At 39.2% G+C, this 23,729-nt stretch overlaps 2 long non-coding RNA genes across 2 annotated transcripts; both read left to right on the plus strand.

Annotated features, from left to right (window-relative positions):
* Nucleotides 1–1,236: 1,236 nt before the first annotated feature.
* Nucleotides 1,237–3,585, plus strand: LOC149834439 (uncharacterized). The gene is made up of 2 exons (XR_016432774.1): nucleotides 1,237–1,346; nucleotides 3,224–3,585. It is a non-coding gene; the product is annotated as an uncharacterized LOC149834439 (long non-coding RNA).
* Nucleotides 3,586–17,100: 13,515 nt separating this feature from the next.
* On the plus strand, nucleotides 17,101–23,519 carry LOC149834440 (uncharacterized). Its single transcript, XR_016432537.1, has 2 exons — nucleotides 17,101–17,573; nucleotides 23,044–23,519. It is a non-coding gene; the product is annotated as an uncharacterized LOC149834440 (long non-coding RNA).
* Nucleotides 23,520–23,729: the final 210 nt, after the last annotated feature.

Raw genomic sequence — 23,729 nt, forward strand, 5'->3', positions numbered from 1 at the left:
GTATAAAGGAAAAAAAAAGGTAAGAGAAGATGGAGAGGAATTGAAGAGAAGAGAGAGTAAAAAAAAATAAAAAGGTGGTGTGAACTCTTTTTCTATGACTATAGGGATTTCCAATCCCAATAGTTTTCTTTAGTCTCACCCATTTCCAACCTACTTTGTTTTTCAGAATTTTTTTTTCAAAAAAAAAATCTTTTGTTTCTTGTTTTATTTAATGCTTAATATTTTTTTTGAAAACTTTGGTTTTAAGTCTTATCACATTATTTTGGTCTGTTTTAACGTGTATCAGTCTTGCCTCTTGAAGAGGTTTCAGCCATACTTAAGAGAGCCCACTGAGGTGGGACGTCCCAACCTAGGGATGCTTATTTATAAAATAAACTTAGAAAAATATATAACTTAGCTCTTATGACTAAATAGACATATGTCTTTTTTTTTTTAGAAAATTTCTCATTTTCCTTCGACTTTAGGTTAAAGAAGATTCTAAATAAAAAAATTCAGATTTATTTTTTCTTTCTTCACAATGTAGGAGATTCCATTAGGCTGGGCCCGTAAGGGGCCGTCCAACCGATTAGACTTCTAAAATTTTATTAATTATAGTTAAGTTTCAATTTTTTTATTTCATTAAGTCACTAAAATTAAATTTCTTATGGATTTCAAGTGCAATTGTGCTCCATTCAAATTTAGTAAACCATACCACATCGATATCCATATAAAAATTCAAATTCACTTTAAATTTTACTCAAATTAAATTAAATTCTAAATGTAAGCTAATTTCAAATATACTTTAAATCTAAATTCATTTTCAAACTCTAATTTATTTATGATTCTATTTAACATGTAAATTCAATCTCAAGTTAGTTTTAATTAAATTTTTTTATTTTTTTACATAATTTAATTTAAGTACAAATTCACATTTTTGAACATTTAATAATTCCTCCAAAATTGCAAGGATTATACGTAGAAGGTAGAACTCCTCCATAGATAGGAGACTCCAAAATTGGCTCTATTGTGTCAGATTTGGGTCGGGCCCAACCGTCTGTATTATTATCATTATCATACCCCTCCTCCTCGCTAGATCAATGACGAAAACGCTTGGAATTAACATTTAATTGACGAAAAGGTGTCTCATAGGCAATGCCTTAGAAATTTAGAATACAAAATTGGGAAATTCTAGTAATTTTTAATAAACAAGATACCCCCAAAGGTAATCTAAGGTTAGGGTTCTCTTCTTCCGTTCCCTACAAAAGGGCGCTCTTCGGCCCTTCCTTCTCTGTGGTTCGGAGGAGAAGAAAAAGAGGGGAGAAGGGTCACCGTCGAACGTTTCAGAGAGGGAGACGATGAGAGCAAAGGTCAGTTTCTGCATCCTCTAGATCTCCTGTTGGCTTCCTTGTTTTGGGGGTTCTTGTTGGGAAATCCTAGAATCCTAATCTGATTGTTGCTTGTTTTTGAGGATAGAAGTAGGGAAGGTCGGTCTTCTATTAAGTTTTTCGTTTTACTTGTTATCGGAATCCTGATGGATATGATGCCTGAGTGTGTTTTGATTAATTTTTTGCCTGCGTTATTTGTTTTCAGAACTCTTTTCTCTTTCTTTTTGTTTTTCTTATCTGGTTGAGAATATGGAATGCGTTGGTTTGTTTGGGATTTATTCTGGGCTTGATTTTGAATAATAAACTGTTAAATCTTATATACATTAAACTCTTAACATCGATCTGTTTGTGATATTTTTGTTGGCCTTTTGTTTAGAAGGGAGTCATCCACCAGTTACCATTTCCCTTATTTACCCGTTCCTCGAGCAAAAATTTATAAAAAAACTCGTTTTTTGGCCCCCGTTACCTTATTTATCAAGATTCAGTATGATTTTCATGTTCATTCTTTGTATTTTGGTCTGAAAAAGAAAGAACCTTATGGTTGAAATTTGGAGCATGTGAATTTGTTCTACGCTAGCTAAGGTCTTGAAGTTTGTATTGAGGATGCTGATGCTTTTGGATTGAACTTTATGTTTTCCACCATCACCATCGCCATGCCATCGCCATGATCTGTTCAGAAGTTCAACTTCGTCTCACACTTCAGCATTGTGAATTTTTTGTTGAACAAGTAGCTTGGCTTGTGATCTTGTGCAAGCCTTTTACCGTGTTTGAAATATGGTAGCTAGACCAGTAAGAGTCACGTTTTCTTGACTGATGGATCTTGGTTTTAAATCCCTTTGTGGTCATCCCAGCCTAATTATTAAAAAGATGTTAGAATTTGATTTAACATATGCCTCTCCTTTCAGCTTCAAGAGAATGATCATGCATCTATTTCTTGCTGGCTTTGTTCTGGAGGCGGATAATAAAACTAGAGGACGGGACTTATTTTTTCCTTGAAATTGTTTTTCTTTTGGATGGTTCCGACTCAGACATTTGTTGTCTTATTCTTTTTATCTTCAATCCACTAAATAGTTAAATTGCTCCAGTACTTTTGCATTATTTCATCATAGTAAGAAAATGTTCTTTTAGGGAAATTTAGGTAGCCAAATCTCATGATAAATTTAGAGAGAGATGGATGATGGTGGAGTGGTTGGGGAATTCTGGTGTTTGGATGAGCTCCTTCCTGATGTGCTTGGGATGATATTCAGCAAGCGTCCCCTGCAAGACTTGTTGATGGTGGTGCTCAGGGTCTGCAGGTGCTCACTGCAAAGAGAGAGAGAGAGAGAGAGAGAGAGAGAGAGAGAGAGAGAGAGAGAGAGAGAGAGAGAGAGAGAGAGAGAGTTACCAATTTGACCCCGATTCAAATGGGTAGAGGACTCATTCTGAATCCGTCGATTCAGGCTGATGTTAGCAACATTTGGAAATGGAACTTCGGGTGTGAAATTTTTTCTGCAGTGGAGTGAATTTTGCCATGGTATTCTGCAAATTTGTAGTTGTTTTTCCATTGATGTGATTCACATGGGTTTCTACAAACCGAAAGGGCTCTTTTGTTGCTCATTAGGGTTGTCCTTTCTTTCTTCTCATCTTTGCATTATTTCATTTTACATCTTTCATCTCTCAGCATGTACGGCAACAAGAGGTACTGGCCATCTGAATCAGTACGATTTCTTGTTTTTTTGGCCTTGAGAAATTCCGTTGATTACCTGGGATGCTGTTTCTGGGGTCATTGGTGCTTTTACTTTCTTTATGGCAATACTCTCCAAGTCTCTTTGTAACTCTGGATTTATATTGACTTTAAGATACTCCTTTTGTTTCTGCAGTGGAAGAAGAAGCGCATGAGGCGTTTGAAGAGAAAGCGCCGAAAGATGAGGCAGAGATCGAAGTAGGCGCAATGGGCTTGTAATCGAGGGGTGGCATCCGTTTTGTCACCGTTGCTTGCTATCTTAATTGCGGGTAGCAGGGATTCTGGTATGGATTCCTTTCTACCTGTACTTGTGATGGCTGGTGTTTGAGGGACTACTAGAGACCCTCTTGCCCTGTTTTTTTTACCCCTTTTTGGCAGTTGTTAGTCTTAAGGTGAACTTAATCGAAAGGCTTTTTTCTTTCAGTCCTGCAGTTTGTTGAGTGAACAGTTGGAATTAAGTAATCTAATGTTCTGCTTTATTGAATGAGTTTATTTTAATCGTTTTCGTCTGTGTTTTCTTGATATATGCGTGTTCATGTTCTTACAGAAGTACCGATTAATCTTGGTGTTTGTTTGGTGATCGTCGCAGTTGGAGTGTTTTTGAGTATTGATTCATGTTGGTGGCATTCTGTTTTTTTTTTCCGGTCTATTTGATGTTTGATTCTTAATAATTGTTGTTGGCATGTGTCGTAAACAATGTATCGCTTCTATTTGATGTTCATTGCTGTCAAGTTCGTTGATTATACAAATGCATGGCTTGTCCACCTTACAGAGAGAGAGAGAGAGAGAGAGAGAGAGAGAGAGAGAGAGAGAGAGAGAGAGAGTACTGCAGTGCCAAAAAGGTCATCCTGGTCTGCTATTATCCAATCCGTATACTTGGGGCATGTTTGCTTGCCATGGAGAGCTGGGGCTTTGTGTGGAAATGCACAGCTTTTGATGCGTTTCTGCGGGGCCCACTGCAGCCACACAAACTAGGGGCTTCCTTTCCTCGCAAAAGGGAACCCTCTCTTTCAGCAGAAACATTTCCTGCTGGGAGGGGGGTTCCTGCTCATGCAGTCGCGGCGCGGCACCTCTTCCGCGGTTTCCTCTTTCAGGGAAACAAAATCATTTCCTCTCATGGGTCTTGTGTGTGTTTTGGCACGCCCATCAAGGCAAATCTGCGTTTCTGATTTTGTTTTGTCATTTTAGGCTCTTCCGAAACGTGCACCTGCCTGTCGATGCGTTTCCACGGAAAGCTCCCACTTTTTGACAAACAAACGGGTCTTTAAGCTCTCTCCATTGAGCAATTTTAAGAATTGGATGATAAGCTCCTACAATAGAGGACTGGGACCCCTATTTTGCAGTTCGGCTAGTCACTATAACTTGCAGAAACTGTCACTTTTAAGTAATAGTGATGGCTTAGTGGCCCAAAATATAAGTTCCGTCACTATTACTTATAGTTACTACTTGGAGCTGTCACTATTTTTTTTTATGGTCACTATATGGGCCCTTAATCTTCATTAGTATGATCAGTCATCATAAATGTGTCTTACTGGTGACGGCTTCAGCTGTCACCAGTTCTCAGAAACATTAAAAAAAAAGCATTGGTGACAAGTAAGACTGTCACCAATACTCATTTAAGTAAAGAAAAAAATATTTTCTCAGCACTGTGTCGGATGAGTGGCTTAAGAAAGCACTCCCATAGATCAAAATATTAGAATTATAATCAAGTCTTTATAATTACATATTTTCACTCGAGAAATTTGCAAGAATAAAAAATATTTATCATTATCATATTCCTAGATGACATCTATTTTATCAGTAGAATCATCGAGAATCATATGGTCAATGTTGATTGGAAACCAGTGCATATAACTGGTTCCATTTATAAACAATATCCATTTTTCTCTAACTTTAAGGTGAATCTGACCATTTTACATTCAATTCATAACAATTAACCAACAGAATTTTGAATGACAAGAAAAGCATAAAAAGCTTCGGCTGATTCCTGTGACATGAGTGATCTTCGAAGAGACAAAATTTCAGAGAAAATTTTAATGAAATTTGTATCACATGATAAAAGCATGCTCAACAAATGGAGTATACCATGCATAGATCATCAACAAAAAAAACCCAGGTTATGAATCTCGTTTATGCAGATCTTCAGGGATTACTGTTAGCTTAACTCTAGCAAACCAAACAAGTTAAAGAAACTCACTTCATGAAGTGAAATGAACAACCACAAAAACCATCTGGAGAACCAATAACTTCAATATCTGATCTAGACTCAACTGTAGAAGTATAACTACTTTCATGTTTCTCATTTAAATAAAAAGCACATAAACCAAAGTGCGAAAGAACATGCCAAAGATTTGAAAGTTTAGAATTTTACCTTTAAATATGACACCCTAGAATTTGATTTTGTTCTCTGCCATGCATCTGAAACCCTACTGACTTGTGTTAACTTTGGTCTCCCCACTATGTACAAGCTAAACAAGCAAAAGAAGTGAGCTTTGAAATTTTTAGCATCAAACTTTCAATAATCCTTACTCTATATTTCACAGGAAGAAAAAGTTGCAGCCAATGTAAGATCTACAAACAACACCATGATCACTTCACGACTGATTGCTAGATTTAAGACAACCTCTTTCATCTGAACATGTGCAAGATTCACAGAAGAACTCTCAACCTTTAGATATGGGTGGTTCGAGAATTCATAACTTGGAGAGATTCAAATAAAGCTTTATTGGCCAAACGAATTTAGAGAATTTGTAGGAGAGAAATTCTCTTAGTATTATTTTTTCAAAAGAATGCGGTTTGGTAGGGTGGTTTTGGCGATGGGCAAAGAACAATAGGTGGGCTAAAGATTCTGGCATTTTGAAGGGATAAATCTCGGTTTTGGATTCCTTCAATGAGGGTAACGAGGGTGAAAGTTAAAAATGGCAAAAATACTTTGTTTTGGTTGTGTGGTGACATAAAGCTAAGATACTCTTATTCCGTAGTGTATGTTCTTGCTAGAGGTAAATATGAAAGGGTTTGTGACTTTTGGTCTATCACGCGGTCATGTGGGACATTGTTTTGCATAGAGAGCCATCTAATTTGGCCTAATTTGGCTTCTCAACAATATATTGCACTAATGGCTTTTTTATCAAGTCTCTCTCCTGTGAAGACATAGTGTCTTGGTCTCTTACTAGGGATGTTTTTTTTTGTCCTCCATGTACTCTTTTCTCTGTCTGCCCTCTATCTCTTGGTTCCCCAAGCATGCTTTATGGGGTGCAAAGTTGCCCCTTCGTGGGTCTCTCATGTGCGGGTTGATCCTTCTTGATGTGGTGAACTCGAACTCTAGACTCAAGAAACGTGGTTTTATCCTGTTATCCGGTGTTCGCTATGCTTTGGTGAGGACGAGTCCACGCTCCTTTTTTGGGAATGTGGTTGTTTTCAAACTCTTTTCCGTTGTGCTTGGAGCTATGTTTTCTTCTATTTTTAGGCATCAACCTCCGGACACTTCTCTTGCCTTCATAACATAAGTTGTTGAAATTGGATTAATTGGTTCATCTTAATTCTTGTTGAAAAAGAGTATAGGGCAAGTTCATCGGTGGTGAAAGAAAAAACTCTCTTAATTTTATGGGTGGCAACAAAATATTTAGGGTATGTTTGATGCGTTGTTCTCAGCGAGATTCAGACGGAAATCTCGCTGGGAACAATGATTTTCAACAAACATTGGATGCGGCGGATGGCATTCTGCGTGTCCGCTACGTCCATAATTCTATGTAATTTTTGTTCCACCTCCCCCATGTTACAAAATGAACAGGAACGGAGGGAACGAAAAAAAATGCATCAATGGGCGTGCCGTGCTCGTCGATCCGTCTCTCTCTTTGTGTGCTCTATCTGTGCAAGGGCTCCACTGGAGCGGCGGGTGGCGGCACCACTGCCTCCAGCCCCAAGAAGGGCATCACTTCGGTAGCACAACGGGAAACCAAAGATGGAGGAGATGCCACTGTCGGCGCTCTTCGATCATGCTCGAAAGATGCATTTTGCAACCACCGTTCTATGTAATTTTCGTTCGACCTCCCCCCTCTCTGTGCCCTCTATCTCGCACCACCACCATCGCCGACCACCTCAATCGCAGGCTCCCGTTCTCCCCCCCCTCTCTCTCTCTCTCAGCTGAGCCCTCTATCTCTGGCCACCACCATCACCGACCACCACCCATCGCTGACCACCATCGACCCTTCTCTCTCTAACCCCCCCTCCCCAAAAAAACCAAACCACCCCAAACTACAGACCAAATTTATTCTTGATAATGACATTATTCCGGGCAAGAAGATGCTCTAGATTTTGTCACTCGTTGCAGGAACAAATAAGTATAAAAATTCTGTTCTGGGCAGTATTAGGAGGATATTGCCTTTCAGACAGAAGGATTACACCTTTCTCAGTTACAGAAAGTTCCGTTCCAAGGAAACTGGACTTTATTTGCCAGATCCAGCTTACAGAATCACTATGGACCGGATTGTTCGGGTGGATTTTTTGTCTAGCTCATGGTTTGTCTTCCGATCTTGTGAAGACTCTGTTTATTGAAACACCCTTCACTTTCATGACTGGTGAAGATCTTCATCTGAGGTATGAGTGACTTTAATCAATCTTTAACTTGTATGTCAATGTATAAAATTTGATTTCCAAACTGTGGTTGAATTACTAGATGTAAATGTTGATTTCAACTTATATTCAATTGCACATACTCTGTAAAGTAGCAATTGTACCTCTTAACACATATTATGCATTTTATGTTCTACCAATTCAGATTCATAAACTACATGACTCCATTACATTCTTGCCCCTGCAGGGATTCTTCTCAACCCTGAGCCTGTCTTTGTGCTTTAAATTCATCTGAAGTTAAAAACCTATAGCTTTATCGGTAAAAACAAGTATATTTTCACCTATTGTATATGTTTTTTAATTTGGCCATGATGTGTGTTCAATAGCTACTCAGCTCACGTACTATTTGTGTTTCAATCTTGCAGCTACCAACTCCAAAAGTACAAGAATGCAGGCTCATTTGTCTTACCAGTTGATTCTAAAGACAAGGAGACATGGGGAGACAGTGAACACAAACTTGCTTATATTTCTGAGACCACTGTAATTTTTAAGGATATAGTCCAAGTCCGTGATGATCAATGGTGGCGTGCTCTCTCAACTAGTCACATAACCCAGTGGGCTGCTATGTATCCTCAGAAAATAGATGCCATGTTCTATGCTCATTTTTTCAATGAAGTGAGAGCATTGGCACCTCTTCTGGAGAAATTTAAATCAACAGTTGGAAAGAAGGCCTACATTGTGGTGTCTGGTGGTAGTTTTTGCCCATGTGAAGGCGCTGCAGATGCACTCAAGTGGCCAAGGGTAGGTTGCCGTGAGAGGAGATTCGAGATCTTTGATTTAGCCATTGGTGCTACTGGGGGGATTTCAGATTCTAAGGTGCCCTTCCTGCATGCTGTTTATCCTTATTGAGAAGTTATATAGACCAACTTATCTGCTCTCAAGTTATTGAGAAGTTGATCATGGCCAACTGTATAGATTTTATCCTTCATCTGATTAATGAAAATTATTCATTTCATAATCCTTCATTTAAACTTGAGCGGTTCATGATATCTCTACGATTTGTTACTCTTCTCTGAAACGATCTGATATTTTTGGAAGGCCATTGTGTTGCTTTTTCCTCTTTTTTGTTTCTTTTTTTCTTTTCTGGTGCTGAATTCTGCATCCCATGGTTATTGAGGATCAAAGTGTGGAAGCTCTTGGATTTGTCTCTATATGGTGCCTAATTCACATAATTTACAATTAGGGCAAAAATGTCATTCAAAGTCTATATTCGAGGCAAAAAATTATATTTGGGGCAAAAATTTATATTCATAACAAAAAATCATGATTTTAGAGATAATTTCATAATTGGATCCATATTCGGACAAATAACCATAATAAATTTGTTAGAACATGTAAAATGGTAGGTGGATCGGGTCATACGATCCAAAACAAAGTAATTTCACCCATTATTCTTGACTGTCCAAGTTGTTGGCATATCATCATCAAACAATGGACAATTGAAACATAGCATTTGAGTACGGTTCAAATAAACGTTGGACTTAGAACAGTTGTTACAGAATGAACAGAACCAATGCTCTGTTCCGTTCTTTTTGTTCATTTTGTCCAACCCTGGACAAGCTGGTCGGATACTCAAGATCACATGGTTTACGTGAAGTTATGTGGCCCATGAAGGCATACAACTTTTGACAGAGAGCATCAAGTCCAAGGGACCTTGCATGTCGTCCATCACTAAGATGAACGGCACCCAAAAGCCAACCAAATGGTAGCACTATGCCAAAAAGTACCTATAGTGTTTTCTCTCTCCATTTGGTTTGGTTAGAATGGGAAAGGTGCTTTGGGATTTGCTATTTTACCCCCAAACATTGTAATTTGCACCCATTTTTATATTTGCAATTGTTTAAATTTTAAGAGGTATTACAAAGGTTTTATCAACCAAAGGCCTGCTAACGTATTGATAGTGATTAGGTATTTTCTCTTAACCTGGCCAAAAAAAACATTAAAAACGCAAATAGTGTTGGATAAGTAACATGGCCATGTCGTGTCGTGTCTTCTAGACACAAAACTGCTGCAGCTGTGGGGTGCGCACTTGCGGCCTTAGGTTCTCTTAGGGTTTTACGCTAGACAAGCCAAGCTCGGTGAGCTTTCCTTGTTCATAGTGTCTTTTTTCTAAGGAAATCACATTCATTAAACATCAGAAACAAGAAAATACAGGTGATGAGTGGTCACCTGTGTAGAACAACATAAGAAAATATACAAGCATAAACTCAGTTCATGGTTACAACGAAGAAGAGGCTTTCAATCCAAATGACTTGTTCATACTCAGTCCGATACCTAAATAAGCAGCGGCTTATGGCTACGTTCACCAAGCTCAATTTTCGAGCTAAGCTGAGAATTTCACGAGCAAAAGAGCAAGCTGCTCATCCCGTTTCCCAGGCCTACTCGTAGCCCAATTAAGATTCAAGGACTCCCCAAAAGTTTATGCCTGACCTTTGAGGATGCAACTCTCCAAAATAATACGAGCCTTGTGCTCATATCAAGGAAACTCTACCAATAATTGACGGTGAATGGCACCCATAGGGTGCGATAATGACACAAAATAAGGTTGATATTTGGTGCAACTGAAGCACCAAAAATTATATGGAACTATTGAGTTGAAATCATAGGTTTTAGTAACTTTTTTAATAAATTAAATCTTATGAATCAAAACGCCAAACACAGGTGAATCGTTGGTTTGAACCGGGTACCACCTCCGATCTGTTAGTTATACCACCTTCATCAGCAACTCCTCCAATAGAGTTTTAGACCTTCAAAACAGTATGTAGCACGTGGCAGTACTTGCAGGGACTTAGAGACGGTATGAGAAGTAGAGTGCTTGGGAGTAGACCTCATTGTCTGAATCAAGCAATCGAGATGACAAATTTGCTATAAGTGGATTGGAAGGCTACAAAAAAAGCCAGCCTCCTAGATTAAAGAAGTGTGGCGATGGGAATAACATTCATAGAGTGGCTGGAGGTTAGAATTGGAAACCAATTGTCAAAAAGCCATGGTACTAGCAGGGAGGTAGTGCATGCCAGCGACTGCAGAGAGCAGAAGTACGCCCTAGATGTGGGAGATCACATGAGAAGGAGAAATGGAGGATAGTTACCCGGGCATGCTTATCCTATGGTGAGTTTGGACACTTCATCAAGGATTGTCCCAAACGGGTGAAGTCAAAACAGTGTGCCCAAAGCACTGCATCATTCGCAGCAAGGATATAAAAGGTCGGGGGACAAGTCTATGCTACGATCGCGGCAGAGCCAGAGCAGGATGTTGATGCTATCAGATGTACTATTTCTATCAAAGGATATAATGCTAAGGTGTTGTTTGATACTACATCCACACACTCTTTTGTGGCTACTCATTTTGCTGAAATGATTGCATCATCTCCTGTTACCTTAGACTACATCCTAGAGATAGTGACACTTTCAGGTGATAGAACTATTGTTCATACCTATTTACTGGAGGTAGAGGTCTTGATTTTGGGGCAAAACCTATTTGTCAATCTAATTATGCTCGATATGATCGTGTACAATGTTATCTTGGGTATGGACTGGCTCTACGAGCACCATACATGTATTGAGTGTCATGCACGTCATATTCAGTTTAACCTTCCAGACCAACCTATACTGGAGTATCGAGCTGCAAAAATGGAGGACATAACAATGATATCGGCTTTAAAGGCTCAACACCGTGTGGAAAAGGGATGTGAAGCCTTTCTGGCTAGTTTATCCTTAGTGAAGCCTGAAGTAACTTCGATGGAGGACCTTAAAGTGGTGAAAGGATTCTCGAATGTATTTTTTGAGGAGTTTCTAGGAATTTCTCTTGTGTGAGAGATCAATTTTGCTATAGATTTGGTGCCTGAAATAACTCTAATATCTAAAGCATTATATTGGATGGCACCAACGAAGTTGAAAGAGTTAAAGAAGTAGCTTCATGAACTATTTGACAAAGGGTTTATTCAGACCAATGTTTCTTCATGGGGTGCACTTGTTCTTTTTGTAAAGAAGAAGTACCAACCAACGTGTCTGTGCATTGATTATCTGATGTTGAATCAAATGATGATTAAGAACAAATACCTCCTACCACACATTGATGAATTATTCGATCAGCTGAGAGCAAACATGGTAATTATTGCATTGGGTATGATTAGATTTGTATCTTAAGATTTGAATCTCATGTTAAATAGATTTTCTAACTTAATTTGGCAATTTATTGAAGGCGTTTTCTAAGATAGATCTCAAATCAGGCTTTCACCAGTTGATGATTAAGGAGTCTAACATCTAGAAGTCGACATTTTAAACTCGATATGAATACTATGAGTTTTTGGTTATGTTGTTTGGGTTGACCAATGCTCTGGTGACTTTCATTGATTTGATGAATATGATCTTTCGACCCTATATAGATCTCTTTGTGATCATTTTTATTGATGATATTCTGATTTATTAAGAGAGTAGAGAAGATTACAATGTTCATCTATAGATTATTTTAGAAATCCTCAGAGAATATGAGCCATTTGCCAAATTCTCTAAGTGTAAATTTTGGTTGAATCAGATAATGTTTTTAGGTCATGTAATCTCTATGGGATCTCAATAGATCTGGTTAAGGTGAACGAATCTTTCAATAAAATGTTAATGTTTGGTTATAAAATCATACATTTCATTTAAAGTTGATAAATGCAATTTGATATTTTAATATGTGAAGGCTGTATTGAATTGAAAGCAACTGAAGAGTATTACAGACATTCGTAGTTTCTTAGGGCTCTCTAGATATTACAGGCGGTTTATCCAGATTTTTTTTAAGATTGCTACACCGTTGACCAATCTACTTCAGATGGGTGTGAAGTTTGTGTGGACACAGCAGTGCGAGGAGAGTTTTCAGTAATTTAAGAGAAGACTTACTACAACCCGACTGCTTACGCTTCCTTCAAGACACATAGGCTTTATTGTTTATAGTGATGCTTCAAAAGAACTCCTTTTTTTCTATGACTATAGGGATTTCCAATCCCAATAGTTTCCTTTAGTCTTACCCATTTTCAACCCACTTTGTTTTTCAGAATTTTCCTTTTCAAAATTTTTTTAATGCCTAATATTTTTTTTTAAAAAAAACTTTGGTTTTAAGCCTTATCACGTTATTTGATATGTTTTAATGTGTATCAGTCTTGCCTCTTGAGGAGGTTCCAGCCATACCTAAAAGAGCCCACTAAGGTGGGACATCCTAACCTATGGATGTTTATTTTTAAAATAAACTTAGAAAAGTATCTAAGTTAGCTCCTATGACTAAATAGACATATCTCTTTTTTTAAGAAAATTTCTCAATTTTCTTTGACTTTAGGTTTAAGCAGATTCTAAATAAAAAAATTCAGATTTGTTTTTCCTATTCTTCACAATGTAGGAGATTCCATTAGGTTGGGCCCACATAAGGGGGCGTCTAACCAATTAGACTTCTAAAATTTATTGATTATAGTTAAGTTTTAATTTTTTCATTCCATTAGGTTACTAAAATTAAATCTCTTATGGATTTCAAATCTAATTGTGATCTATTCAAATTTAGTAAACCATACCACATTCATGTCCATATAAAATTTCAAATTCACTTTAAATTTTACTCAAATTAAATTAAATTCTAAATGTAAGCTAATTCTAAATAAACTTTAAATTTAATTTCAATTTCAAACTCTAATTTAGTTATGATTCCATTGAACATGTAAATTCAATATCAAGTTAGCTTTAATTAAATTTCTAATTTTTTCACCTAATTTAAATACAAAGTCACATTTTTGAACATTTAATAATTCCTCCAAAATTGCAAGGATTATAGGAAGAACTCTAACGATAGAAGACTCTCAACCTCCACAGGCAGGACATATCACGGCTGCCTGCCTTCTCCCTCAAGTCAAAAGTGATCGAGGGAGAGGAAGGAGATGAGAGCCAGCGGGTGAAAGAGAGAGAGAGAGAGAGAGGTAACACATAAGAACATGCCTGAGGGAAGAGAGAAGAAATAATCAAAAGAAAATAATAAACAAAGGTCGGCCACCAAACTTATGTGAATTTCCCAAATTACCCCCCAAAAACAAAAGTCAATGCCATATGACCCCAAACTTATCTTAAATACCTTTGACTAAAAATTAAACGCCCAATGTGTCCTTCTAATGCCAACGATGACCTTTGTTGCACCAACAATTACAAATATACCATTCTCAATGAGATCTCTAGCCTTTTTGCTAAATCTCTTTTAAATTTCATGACCAAATAATGACTATGCCCCTAAATCTAAAGAGATCCAAAATCGAGATCAAATTTCAACAGGCACCAAACCCAATGCAAAGGCTTGTATAAATCAATTAAATATCGAAATAAAGGGTTCAAAAATCTTGGGGGTTATATTAATACATGAAAATAGTAAACAGAACATATGTTAAACATGATCCAAAGGTTAGATTTATCATGAGATTTAAAGGAATTCAGATATTTGGTCCAACCCGATAAAGTAAGCAACATCCAACGAGTTATCATGGGATTCAGATTTTAGAAAATATCTTAATCCAATTGCATAACCCACCACAATGACACCTGACAGCTCCTACCAACCACGCGGACTAGAGTGGCCAGACTGTTAGGTGAAGGTAGTATCGTCCTTAAACCATTTTCTGGTTTTCAGTTTTATGGTTTAATAGGGGCAACCAAATTTCTCCCTTCACGCGGTTGGAGAAGGATACACTCCACATGCAACGCCTTTGTCTGAAAATTCTCTAAGGCGCCAGGAGATGGAAATATTCAATGCCAGCACCAGTTCCTCAATTCGACTACCACCATTAGGTGTGGTAGCCCGCAACTTCCATGCCGATTCCCTTTCCAACTGTTGCGTTATGTATTTCTGTTCCTCTTCCCGTGTTTCCTCCACTGGCCATGTTAATTCTCTGCTACACTCCTAACGCCACACAACTATCCCAGCCGTACGTGGCCTACCTCTCAAAGCTATGGACACGCCTATGCACCAGTGGGGTTTGATCTGTGCCTTCATCTCAACAACCACCCTGCTGGCTATGCAGGCGAACCCCGCTGTGGTCTATCATCTTTTATGTTTAAACCAGCTTGTTGAACAGGGGTTAACCGTGTTGCAATATAGCTGGCTACGATAAAAGTAATAAAAAAAGAGGAGAGAGAGAGATCTCCAACAAAAAGATCGAGTTATGTTTTTGAAGGGGCAGTTTTTGTTTCCGTCATCTTTTAGTTCACCTATTTATCTAATCGTTAACTGCACATTAACTGTCTGATAAAATGCTCAAATAGAACAAGATCATAGAAAACCCAGCTGCTTGATCAATTTCTCAAATTTATGTTGTATTTGTGGGCATATTTTATTTTAAACTAATTCCAGTTGCTGCTGGATAAATTTCTGAAACTCACCTGCTATTTGGTGTGTATATTTCATATCATAATCTAGTAAAAAGTTTTTGCTGCATTTATTTGTCTAATTGGTGACTGCACCTACTTATCTTATATTGATAGTGACCTTGCACTTGCCAACTTGTTGGATTGTTTTGCTTTCAGTTTGAAGAATCAAACACTGAAATTGCTCAGACAAGATTCAAGAACACAGTGGGCAAAAGGTGCTATCTTGACAAAGCTGCACCTGAGAATGCTTGTCACAGTTCCACTCACAACTTATGAGCATGCTCAGAAAATTTTTGGTAGAAAAATGCACATCCATTTGTCTTTTGCATTTTGCAATACGTATTTTAAAATTAATTATTTTCATCTGCAATATATTTTTATTGTTGTAAAAAAAAAAATACTGTAAGCCATCAATGATTAAGCATTTAGTCATAACCATCAATGTAAAATTGTAAATTATGATACGCTGTTTGGGAACCAGTACATGGGAATGGAACTATAAAATTCATGGTTCTAGTTGAAAATCTTAAGCAAGTTCAACACGGATTTGGTAAATCCTTGGCCAGAATTCTGATAGAGATATCAAACAAGTAGATGAGAAGTGCAAAATTCACAGAATTTGTGGAATTCATACCTCTTACCCTAGTTACCACCGAATGCCAGTTTTCAAACATGGCTTAAATTCCCTAGATGCAAACTCTACAATTTTGAATTCTTCCCTAATGCTTTTCTTCTAATTAGACAGCATCTTACCAGGATTCTGACTGAAATCTCATTATCAAATCTGGGCATCCCTCTATGGGAGGCACTTTGACCAATCTCTCTCTCTCTCTCTGTGTGTGTGTGTGTGTCAAGGATCAGATCTGGTTTGGACCTAAGTGGGACTGAACTTGGATATGTTTTGATGTGGTAGTACTGCATCCAGATCCTGGGTCTAATCAGACCAACCATAAGCAAAACAATACCAAGATCCTATAAGCAGTACATGAACCAAACCCAATAAAATATTTTTTTTTACATTGAAAAATTGCAGATCTTAATTAATCGGAACTTAAGTTGAGCCCAAGTCTGATATGAAATTTCATAAACCATACCCGGTTACATATATATTAATCAGAGCCTTTGAGTTCAACCAAAATTCTAATCGAACGTCATTCTTTACAACCACACCCTGACCCTATAGAGTTTGGTACCGGGTCAAACCCTGCCAGTTGACACCCTATCCCTCCTAATACGTAGGTGGTGGGAAGCAAGACCAAGTGTAAGAGAGTGAAGCACGAGTCCGCAAGTAATATATATATATATATATATATATATATATATATATATATATATATATATATATATATATATATATATATATATATATATATATATATATATATATATATATATATATATATATATATATAAGATTTTATTCATAATAAGTAGTTATTTTTGCCTTGTTAATTACTCACATTTGATTGATAAAATCTATTGGCTTAGAATTATATTGGGCATGGAAAAAAATGATATCTAATGCACTTCTTAGATCTAATATCTTGTGACATGGAGAAATTGTGTCTCAAATCTTTAGTAGTCTCTCATTTATCAACTATGTTATCTAAAAAGAATGACACCACAAATTAAAACCATGAAACGGGAAGAAAGTTCAATGGGGAGAAGAAAAGGAGAAAACTTAAAAAAGAAAGAGATGTAGATATGAAACAAAGTTAGGAAAACGAGTTTTAGTGGTGGGTGGGTGGGTGGGTGGGTGGGGTGGGGACTTCGCGGAAGGCAACCCATCGAATTTGTGTTTGACAAAAGCAAGGTGGGGGCCCACTTCCATTTACCTAACTTTCAGAAAAGTAAACCATCCCTTTCATAACCTTTATTGCTCACAAATGGACGGCATCCAACAACCCATGATGCGACAACACCACATGGATGGGCCCCACGGTGACTAATTCTTCAAGACAATAATGTAGAGGTTGTTTCGTCCGCCTTCACTGGATGCCGTTCTTTCATGGGGATCGAACGGCACCCAAACACACGGTCGACATGGCAGTTGTTAACACTAGCCTTCATGAGAGTAACACATATAGGTTGGTTGCCTTGCCGGGATCTGTTAAACGCCGGACGATGGCCGAGACTAATTCTTGATCTTTCTCTCCTTTCCCTTATCCTTTCTTCTGTTCGCCCCCTCCATGGTACCCGGTTTCTCAAAATCAAAGAATCTTCCATTCAACATGACCAGAACTCATCCATCCAGGAGCATGAAAATGAACCCAGTTGCACTTTGGTGGACCTTGTCCTTTTGGAAGGGTTGGAGCACCGAGCTTGGAAGGATTCGCTGCTTTTTAAGGCCTGATTGCTTCTGACGAAGGAGTTCTCATGGAACATGGGGATACCTTTTTTTTTTAAGGAAAAATACTTCAGTATTATTGATTGAAATCCGGGTAGTTTGTGAAGAAACCTTGTGCCTCAGGTGGAGAGGTGCTCTCTCTCTCTCTCTCTCTCTCTCTCTCTCTCTCTCTCTCTCTCTCTCTCTCTCTCTCTCTCTTTGAAGGAAAAATACTTCAGTATTATTGATTGAAATCCGCGCAGTTTGTGATGAAACCTAATGCCTCAGGTGGAGAGGTGCTGTGTGCGTTTTCTAATTTGGTGCACTGAAAGAATGGCATAAAGATCTGGTGGGATTTTCAATACCGTACCGCGCAGTTTCTTTGCATGGTAGGAAAGGATGTAAGGTTTATGTGATTTAGGATACCTCAGTTGTTTTGGGAGCTTGGTAACTGAGGTGTATGAAAAGGGAATATTCGGAATGTTTGCTACCAAAAACTCCCCATCTTTTGTTTCCATGGTATGCCTTAAAAGGGAAGTAAAGCTACCATTTCATCAGGGGAAATTTCCTGTCAATTCGGATGCTAGATGGATCACTTCATGATACAGAAAACAAAAACTTTTGCTCCTTTCTTTAGCAAGAGGCTCCCTCTCTCTCTCTCTCTGTGTGTGTGTCTTAGTTTACCCAGTGAATTTAAGGATCTAGCCTGTGGATCACCTCACCAAATAGCTAGATATTAAACAAAATTTCTCCTTTCTTTAACAAGAGACTCTCTCTCCGATGAATGAATCAGGATCTACTCTGTGAATTACCACATCAAATATCTAGTTAAACAAAATTTGTCTAGCAAGGTTCTCTCTCTCTGGAAACAAGAATACAAGTTCATCATTGAGACTTCTAGGTTTCTAAGTGCCAGCTAAACGAACACAGTAATAATAATAATGCAATTTGCAAGTGTAGGGGGGCGGGGGCGGAAGGGTGTGTGAGGAAAACTTCATGGAAGACAGAGTGATGCAGTGGGTTGTGAGGGAAACTTCATGGAAGGCAGAGTGATGCAGTGGGGGTGTTGTGAGGAAAACTTCATGGAAATCAGAGTGATGCAGTGGGTTGTGAGGGAAACTTCATGGAAGGCAGAGATGCAGTGGGGGTGTTGTGAGGAAAACTTCATGGAAATCAGAGTGATGCAGTGGGTTGTGAGGGAAACTTCATGGAAGGCAGAGTGATGCAGTGGGGGTGTTGTGAGGAAAACTTCATGGAAATCAGAGTGATGCAGTGGAGGTGGGGGTGTTGTGAGGGAAACTTCATGGAAGGCAGAGTGATGCGGGGTGTGTGTGTGTGTGTGGCGGAGTGATGCAGGAGCCGGGGCTAGACACTATAGGGTTCAAGGTCCATTAGAATCCATTTTGATTATTTGAACTTTTTTGTAATTATTTAGTGGAATTTGGTTCTTCACTCATATCTGGGTCACAATTTAGAACAGCCTCATTAATATCCCCATCAAGTTGGGAACCAATGATATCTAAGCTTTCATTACTTGGATCTTCACCCATTAGAGTTTAGACCAATGACATGGGGTTATTGTGAGTGGACCTTCCATTCAGTGAATCTGGGTCCATGCAATCCGGCCATGCAAGGATCCCGCTGAAAGGGTTTGTGAGGGAAACTTCATGGAAGGCATAGTAATGCAGTGGGTTGTGAGGGAAACTTCATGGAAGGCAGAGTGATGCAGTGGGGGTATTGTGAGGGAAACTTCATGGAAATCAGAGTGATGCAGTGGGGGTGGGGGTGTTGTGAGGGAAACTTCATGGAAGGCATAGTGATGCAGTGGGTTGTGAGGGAAACTTCATGGAAGGCAGAGTGATGCAGTGGGGGTATTGTGAGGGAAACTTCATGGAAATCCGAGTGATGCAGTGGGGGTGGGGGTGTTGTGAGGGAAACTTCATGGAAGGCAGAGTGATGCAGTGGGTTGTGAGCAGAGGCGTAGCTAGGGGGGGGCAGGACTGGGCTGTAGCCCAGTCCTGTCTCCGGAAACAGTTAATTTTTTTTATTTTTTTAAAGCCCAGCCCTGATTCCATATGAAATAGATTTTTATCCATTTTTTAGCCCAGCCCTGACTGCAACAAATAGTTTGATTTGTCCATATGAAATAGATTTTTATTAATAATTGTAGCCATTTTTTATTTTATCTCAAAAAATTTTTTTTTTAGGGGGCGCTTCCCCCGAACCCCCAACTATCACACAATTTTTTTTTTCTACACCCCTGTTTGCCCCCCCCCCTCGCATAAATCCTAGCTACGCCCCTGGTTGTGAGGGAAACTTCATGAAAGGCAGAGTGATGCAGTGGGGGTGTTGTGAGGGAAACTTCATGGAAATCAGAGTGATGCAGTGGGGGTGGGGGTGTTGTGAGGGAAACTTCATGGAAGGCATAGTGATGCAGTGGGTTGTGAGGGAAACTTCATGGAAGGCAGAGTGATGCAGTGGGGGTGTTGTGAGGGAAACTTCATGGAAATCAAAGTGATGCAGTGGGGGTGGGGGTGTTGTGAGGGAAACTTCATGGAAATCAAAGTGATGCATTGGGGGTGGGGGTGTTGTGAGGGAAACTTCATGGAAATCAAAGTGATGCAGTGGGGGTGGGGGTGTTGTGAGGGAAACTTCATGGAAGGCAGAGTGATGCAGTGGGTTGTGAGGGAAACTTCATGGAAATCAGAGTGATGCAGTGGAGGTGGGGGTGTTGTGAGGGAAACTTCATGGAAATCAGAGTGATGCAGTGGAGGTGGGGGTGTTGTGAGGGAAACTTCATGGAAGGCAGAGTGATGCAGTGGTGGTGTGGTGGGGGTGGGGGTCAGGGATACTTCATGGAAGGCAGTGATGCAGGAGCCGGGGCGAGACACTATAGGGTTCAAAATCCATTAGAATCCATTTTGATTATTTGAGTTTTTTTTAATTATTTAGTTGAATTTTGTTCTTCACTCATATCTGGGTCACAATTTAGAACAACCTCGTTGATGAGTCCTCCCTCATTAAGATCTCGAGCAAGTTGGGAACCAATGATATCTAAGTTTTCATTGCTTGGATCTTCACCCATTAGAGTTTAGACCAATGGCATGGGTTTAATGTGAGTGGACCTTGCATTCAGTGGATCTGGGTCCATGCAATCCGGCCATGCGAGGATCCCGTTGAAAGCCTGATAGAACTCGAGATGGTTCAGGTAGTAAAACGACATTTCACACTGCTAGTCTCTCTCTCTCACAGGCAAAAGAATGCCAAGCTCGATCTTTCCCTCCCCTCCCCCCACCTACCCACCACAAAAGAACACCAAGCTCTCTCTATACAAACCCCCCAAAAGCAAGGCCATTCTTCTCTCTCTGCCTGTGTTTCCAGACAGATCTTATGAAGGATTTTTTCTTCTGCCTTATGAAGATGGTATGCAAGTTCTTACCCATCCTTGGCATCTTCGCGTTTGGTTACTGCTATCTCAAGACAGCGAATAAGAAAGATCCCCTTGAGATTGTCAACATGATGATGTTGGCCATGTTAGGCTGCTTCCTGGTGCCGATGTGGTGGTCGAGTCATGGCCCTTCTTTGGAGGAAGCAACACAGCTAAGGAAGAAGACGTCAACGATGAAGGTTCTCTCTCTCTCTCTCTCTCTCTCTCTCTAGCTTGACCATCTTCATCAGCAACACCCCCATTGCACTGGAAGCGGATCAGGTCATGGTGAACATGAGCGTTTTTTGCTCATGCTGACATCGTGGCCATCCGATTTGCATTTTAAAAAGCTCAAAAGACAACAAAACCACGTGGCATTCATCCAAAATGCACACAGACGTCATGACCTGATCCGCACCCCCATTGCACCACGACCATCATATATCATCGGTTTTGTCATCTCCATCATCGTCTTTCCCTTTTCATTTCCTTTTCTTCTTCAGCATCCCCATTGCACCACGACCATCATAAAATCCCTATAATCAATTTTGTCATTTTCATCATAGTTTTTTTTTTCTTTTTCATTTCCTTTTCTTCTTCAACACGACCATCTTCATCGACGTCCTCCTCTACACCACTATCATCATAAATAGCCATGATCGTCTTTTAATTTTTCATTTTCTTTTTCATGATCATCTTCATCGAGATCATCCTGAGCTAGATCATTATCATCACAAACGAAATCACCTACCTCTCACTCTCTCTCTCTCACCCATCGGAGACACCGTCCTCTCCCTTTCGTCCACTAAATCGACTCCACCCGTTGATCCCAAATCTCCTCTGAATATTGGCTCAGCCACTTGTTTGTTGAAAGGTAGTGCTTAATCAGGCGTATTCTTCTTTAGTTCATAATTTTATTTTGATTTGATTAAAATTTGACGTAGTTGTTAAGTGATATTAAGCGATAGTGGTTAAAGAAAGAATCTGCGTCAGATGTGTGTTTTCTTCTTACGATGGTAGTGCTAATCTTTTCCCTTAATTTTTTTCTCCTTATTGAGTTGTGTAAAAATCGCAGAAGAGACCGGTTATTAGTTCGTGGGAGTTGGAGTTCTCTCTTGTGAATATTCAACGAAGATCTGTGTGTTTTTTCCACAAGCTTATTCTTTTGTCATTTGTTCTTTCTGAAACCGTATAACGGACGTTTAACGTGAGCGTTTTTGCTCATGCCGACATCGTGCCCGTCTGTTTGCATTTTGGATGAATACCACGTGGTTTTGTTGACTTTTGACCTTTTTAAAATGCAAATCGGGTGGCTACGATGACAGCGTGAGCAAAAACACACATGTTCAGCATGACATGATCTGCTTCCCCACTTATCCCTATATCATCCTCTATTGTCATAACTCCCTCTGGGATCTCATTGGTACTAAGTTGTTTTGATGATGGGTTCAACATGGTTGATTTAATAGAAATCAATCTTTTGATAGTGTTCTTTAACAAAAAAAAATATGATTTTCAATTTATTTTTATTGTGTTCTTAAACATAAAAAAACATGTTTTTATTAGTGGTTATTGATTTTTGAATCAGCAAAAAGTCCTTCACATAAGTCGGATTTTGTCTATTCAAATTCCGATCTTCACTAAATGGATGATGTAGATCACACACATGGTCCAATTTGATGAAAACAACTTGCATCGGTGAGGTCCCAATGATAGAAATGACGATATGGATGACTGGAACCTAAATGTGGTTATGGGTGCCATGCAAAACAGTACTATGCTTGCATGATCTCTGTCGAAGAAGGAAAAGAGAGATTGAAAGTGTGTTGTAGCCTGGCCACGTGTAGGCCGGTGCCATGGAGGCCCTCAGAATGATGAAATCAGATGGTACCATCAACTTGATGGTACCATCAACTTGATGGCCATCGCCTTATTCGGCCAGGGTTGAAGAACTTCCGTGGATGCACCGCAGGCCGCTTCTCGAAGAGCATATCAAATCTATCACGCACAACCAATTCCCGGTCATAGTCAATCTCCACTGCACATCTGACTTTGATTAAGATGTTGGTAACCCACTAGCAGGGTTCCCAAGTGAAGGGTAGTTGGAGTTTCAAATTATGGCATGCATGGGAGTTTCTAAATAGAATACTGGAGTTGGGAGTTTTTAATCATGTTTTCTCTTTGTTTTTTCTCAGGGGTACATTGCTCGCCTTGTCATGACGACCGTGCCCGCGGTCCTATTACTTACAACCATTCCTGGGTCATCAAAATGGCTGGAGGGAGCCTCGAGCGCAAATGTGATGTTTGTGATTCTCTTGAACTCCATAGCAGGGACCAGCTTCATCTATGTGTCTATGCGCTTCTTTCTTCCTCCAGTTCACTGCAAGGAGCCCCAGAGTTCAGTGATGGGACCAACAGAAGTGCAGGGTATGTTATATTGATATAGTATCATCATATACTCTGTTCCACTCATCCCTATCGCCATACCCCATCTTGAGATCTCCAACAATAATATATTACTACGAATAAATTGTGTTCTATTTCGTTTATACCTATCTTATAGGTGAGTTTATCTTTTATTACTTTTACGTTGTTCCATCCAGTAGTATATAGATGTTTCTGTTGCATCGCTTGTATGACCATGTTATCAATGCACAAATGTTTGGTTATAGATCAGATTCCACATGAATGGCCACATCTTTATGTGACAGACCAATTGCTTTTTTAAATGTACATCTTTTGAATGATTTCAGATGGATGGGAGGTAGATATTTTTGTTGTTGTTCACATTCATCCTTTGAATGATTTTTTCAAAACAAATAAACTCACCTGCCATTGGAAACCAGCATCGTCACTCTCTCCCTCCTGCCCGATCTCGAGT

Source organism: Nuphar pumila, chromosome 6 (genome assembly GCF_984573655.1).
Source record: "Nuphar pumila chromosome 6, dmNupPumi1.hap1.1, whole genome shotgun sequence".
NCBI lineage: Eukaryota > Viridiplantae > Streptophyta > Magnoliopsida > Nymphaeales > Nymphaeaceae > Nuphar > Nuphar pumila.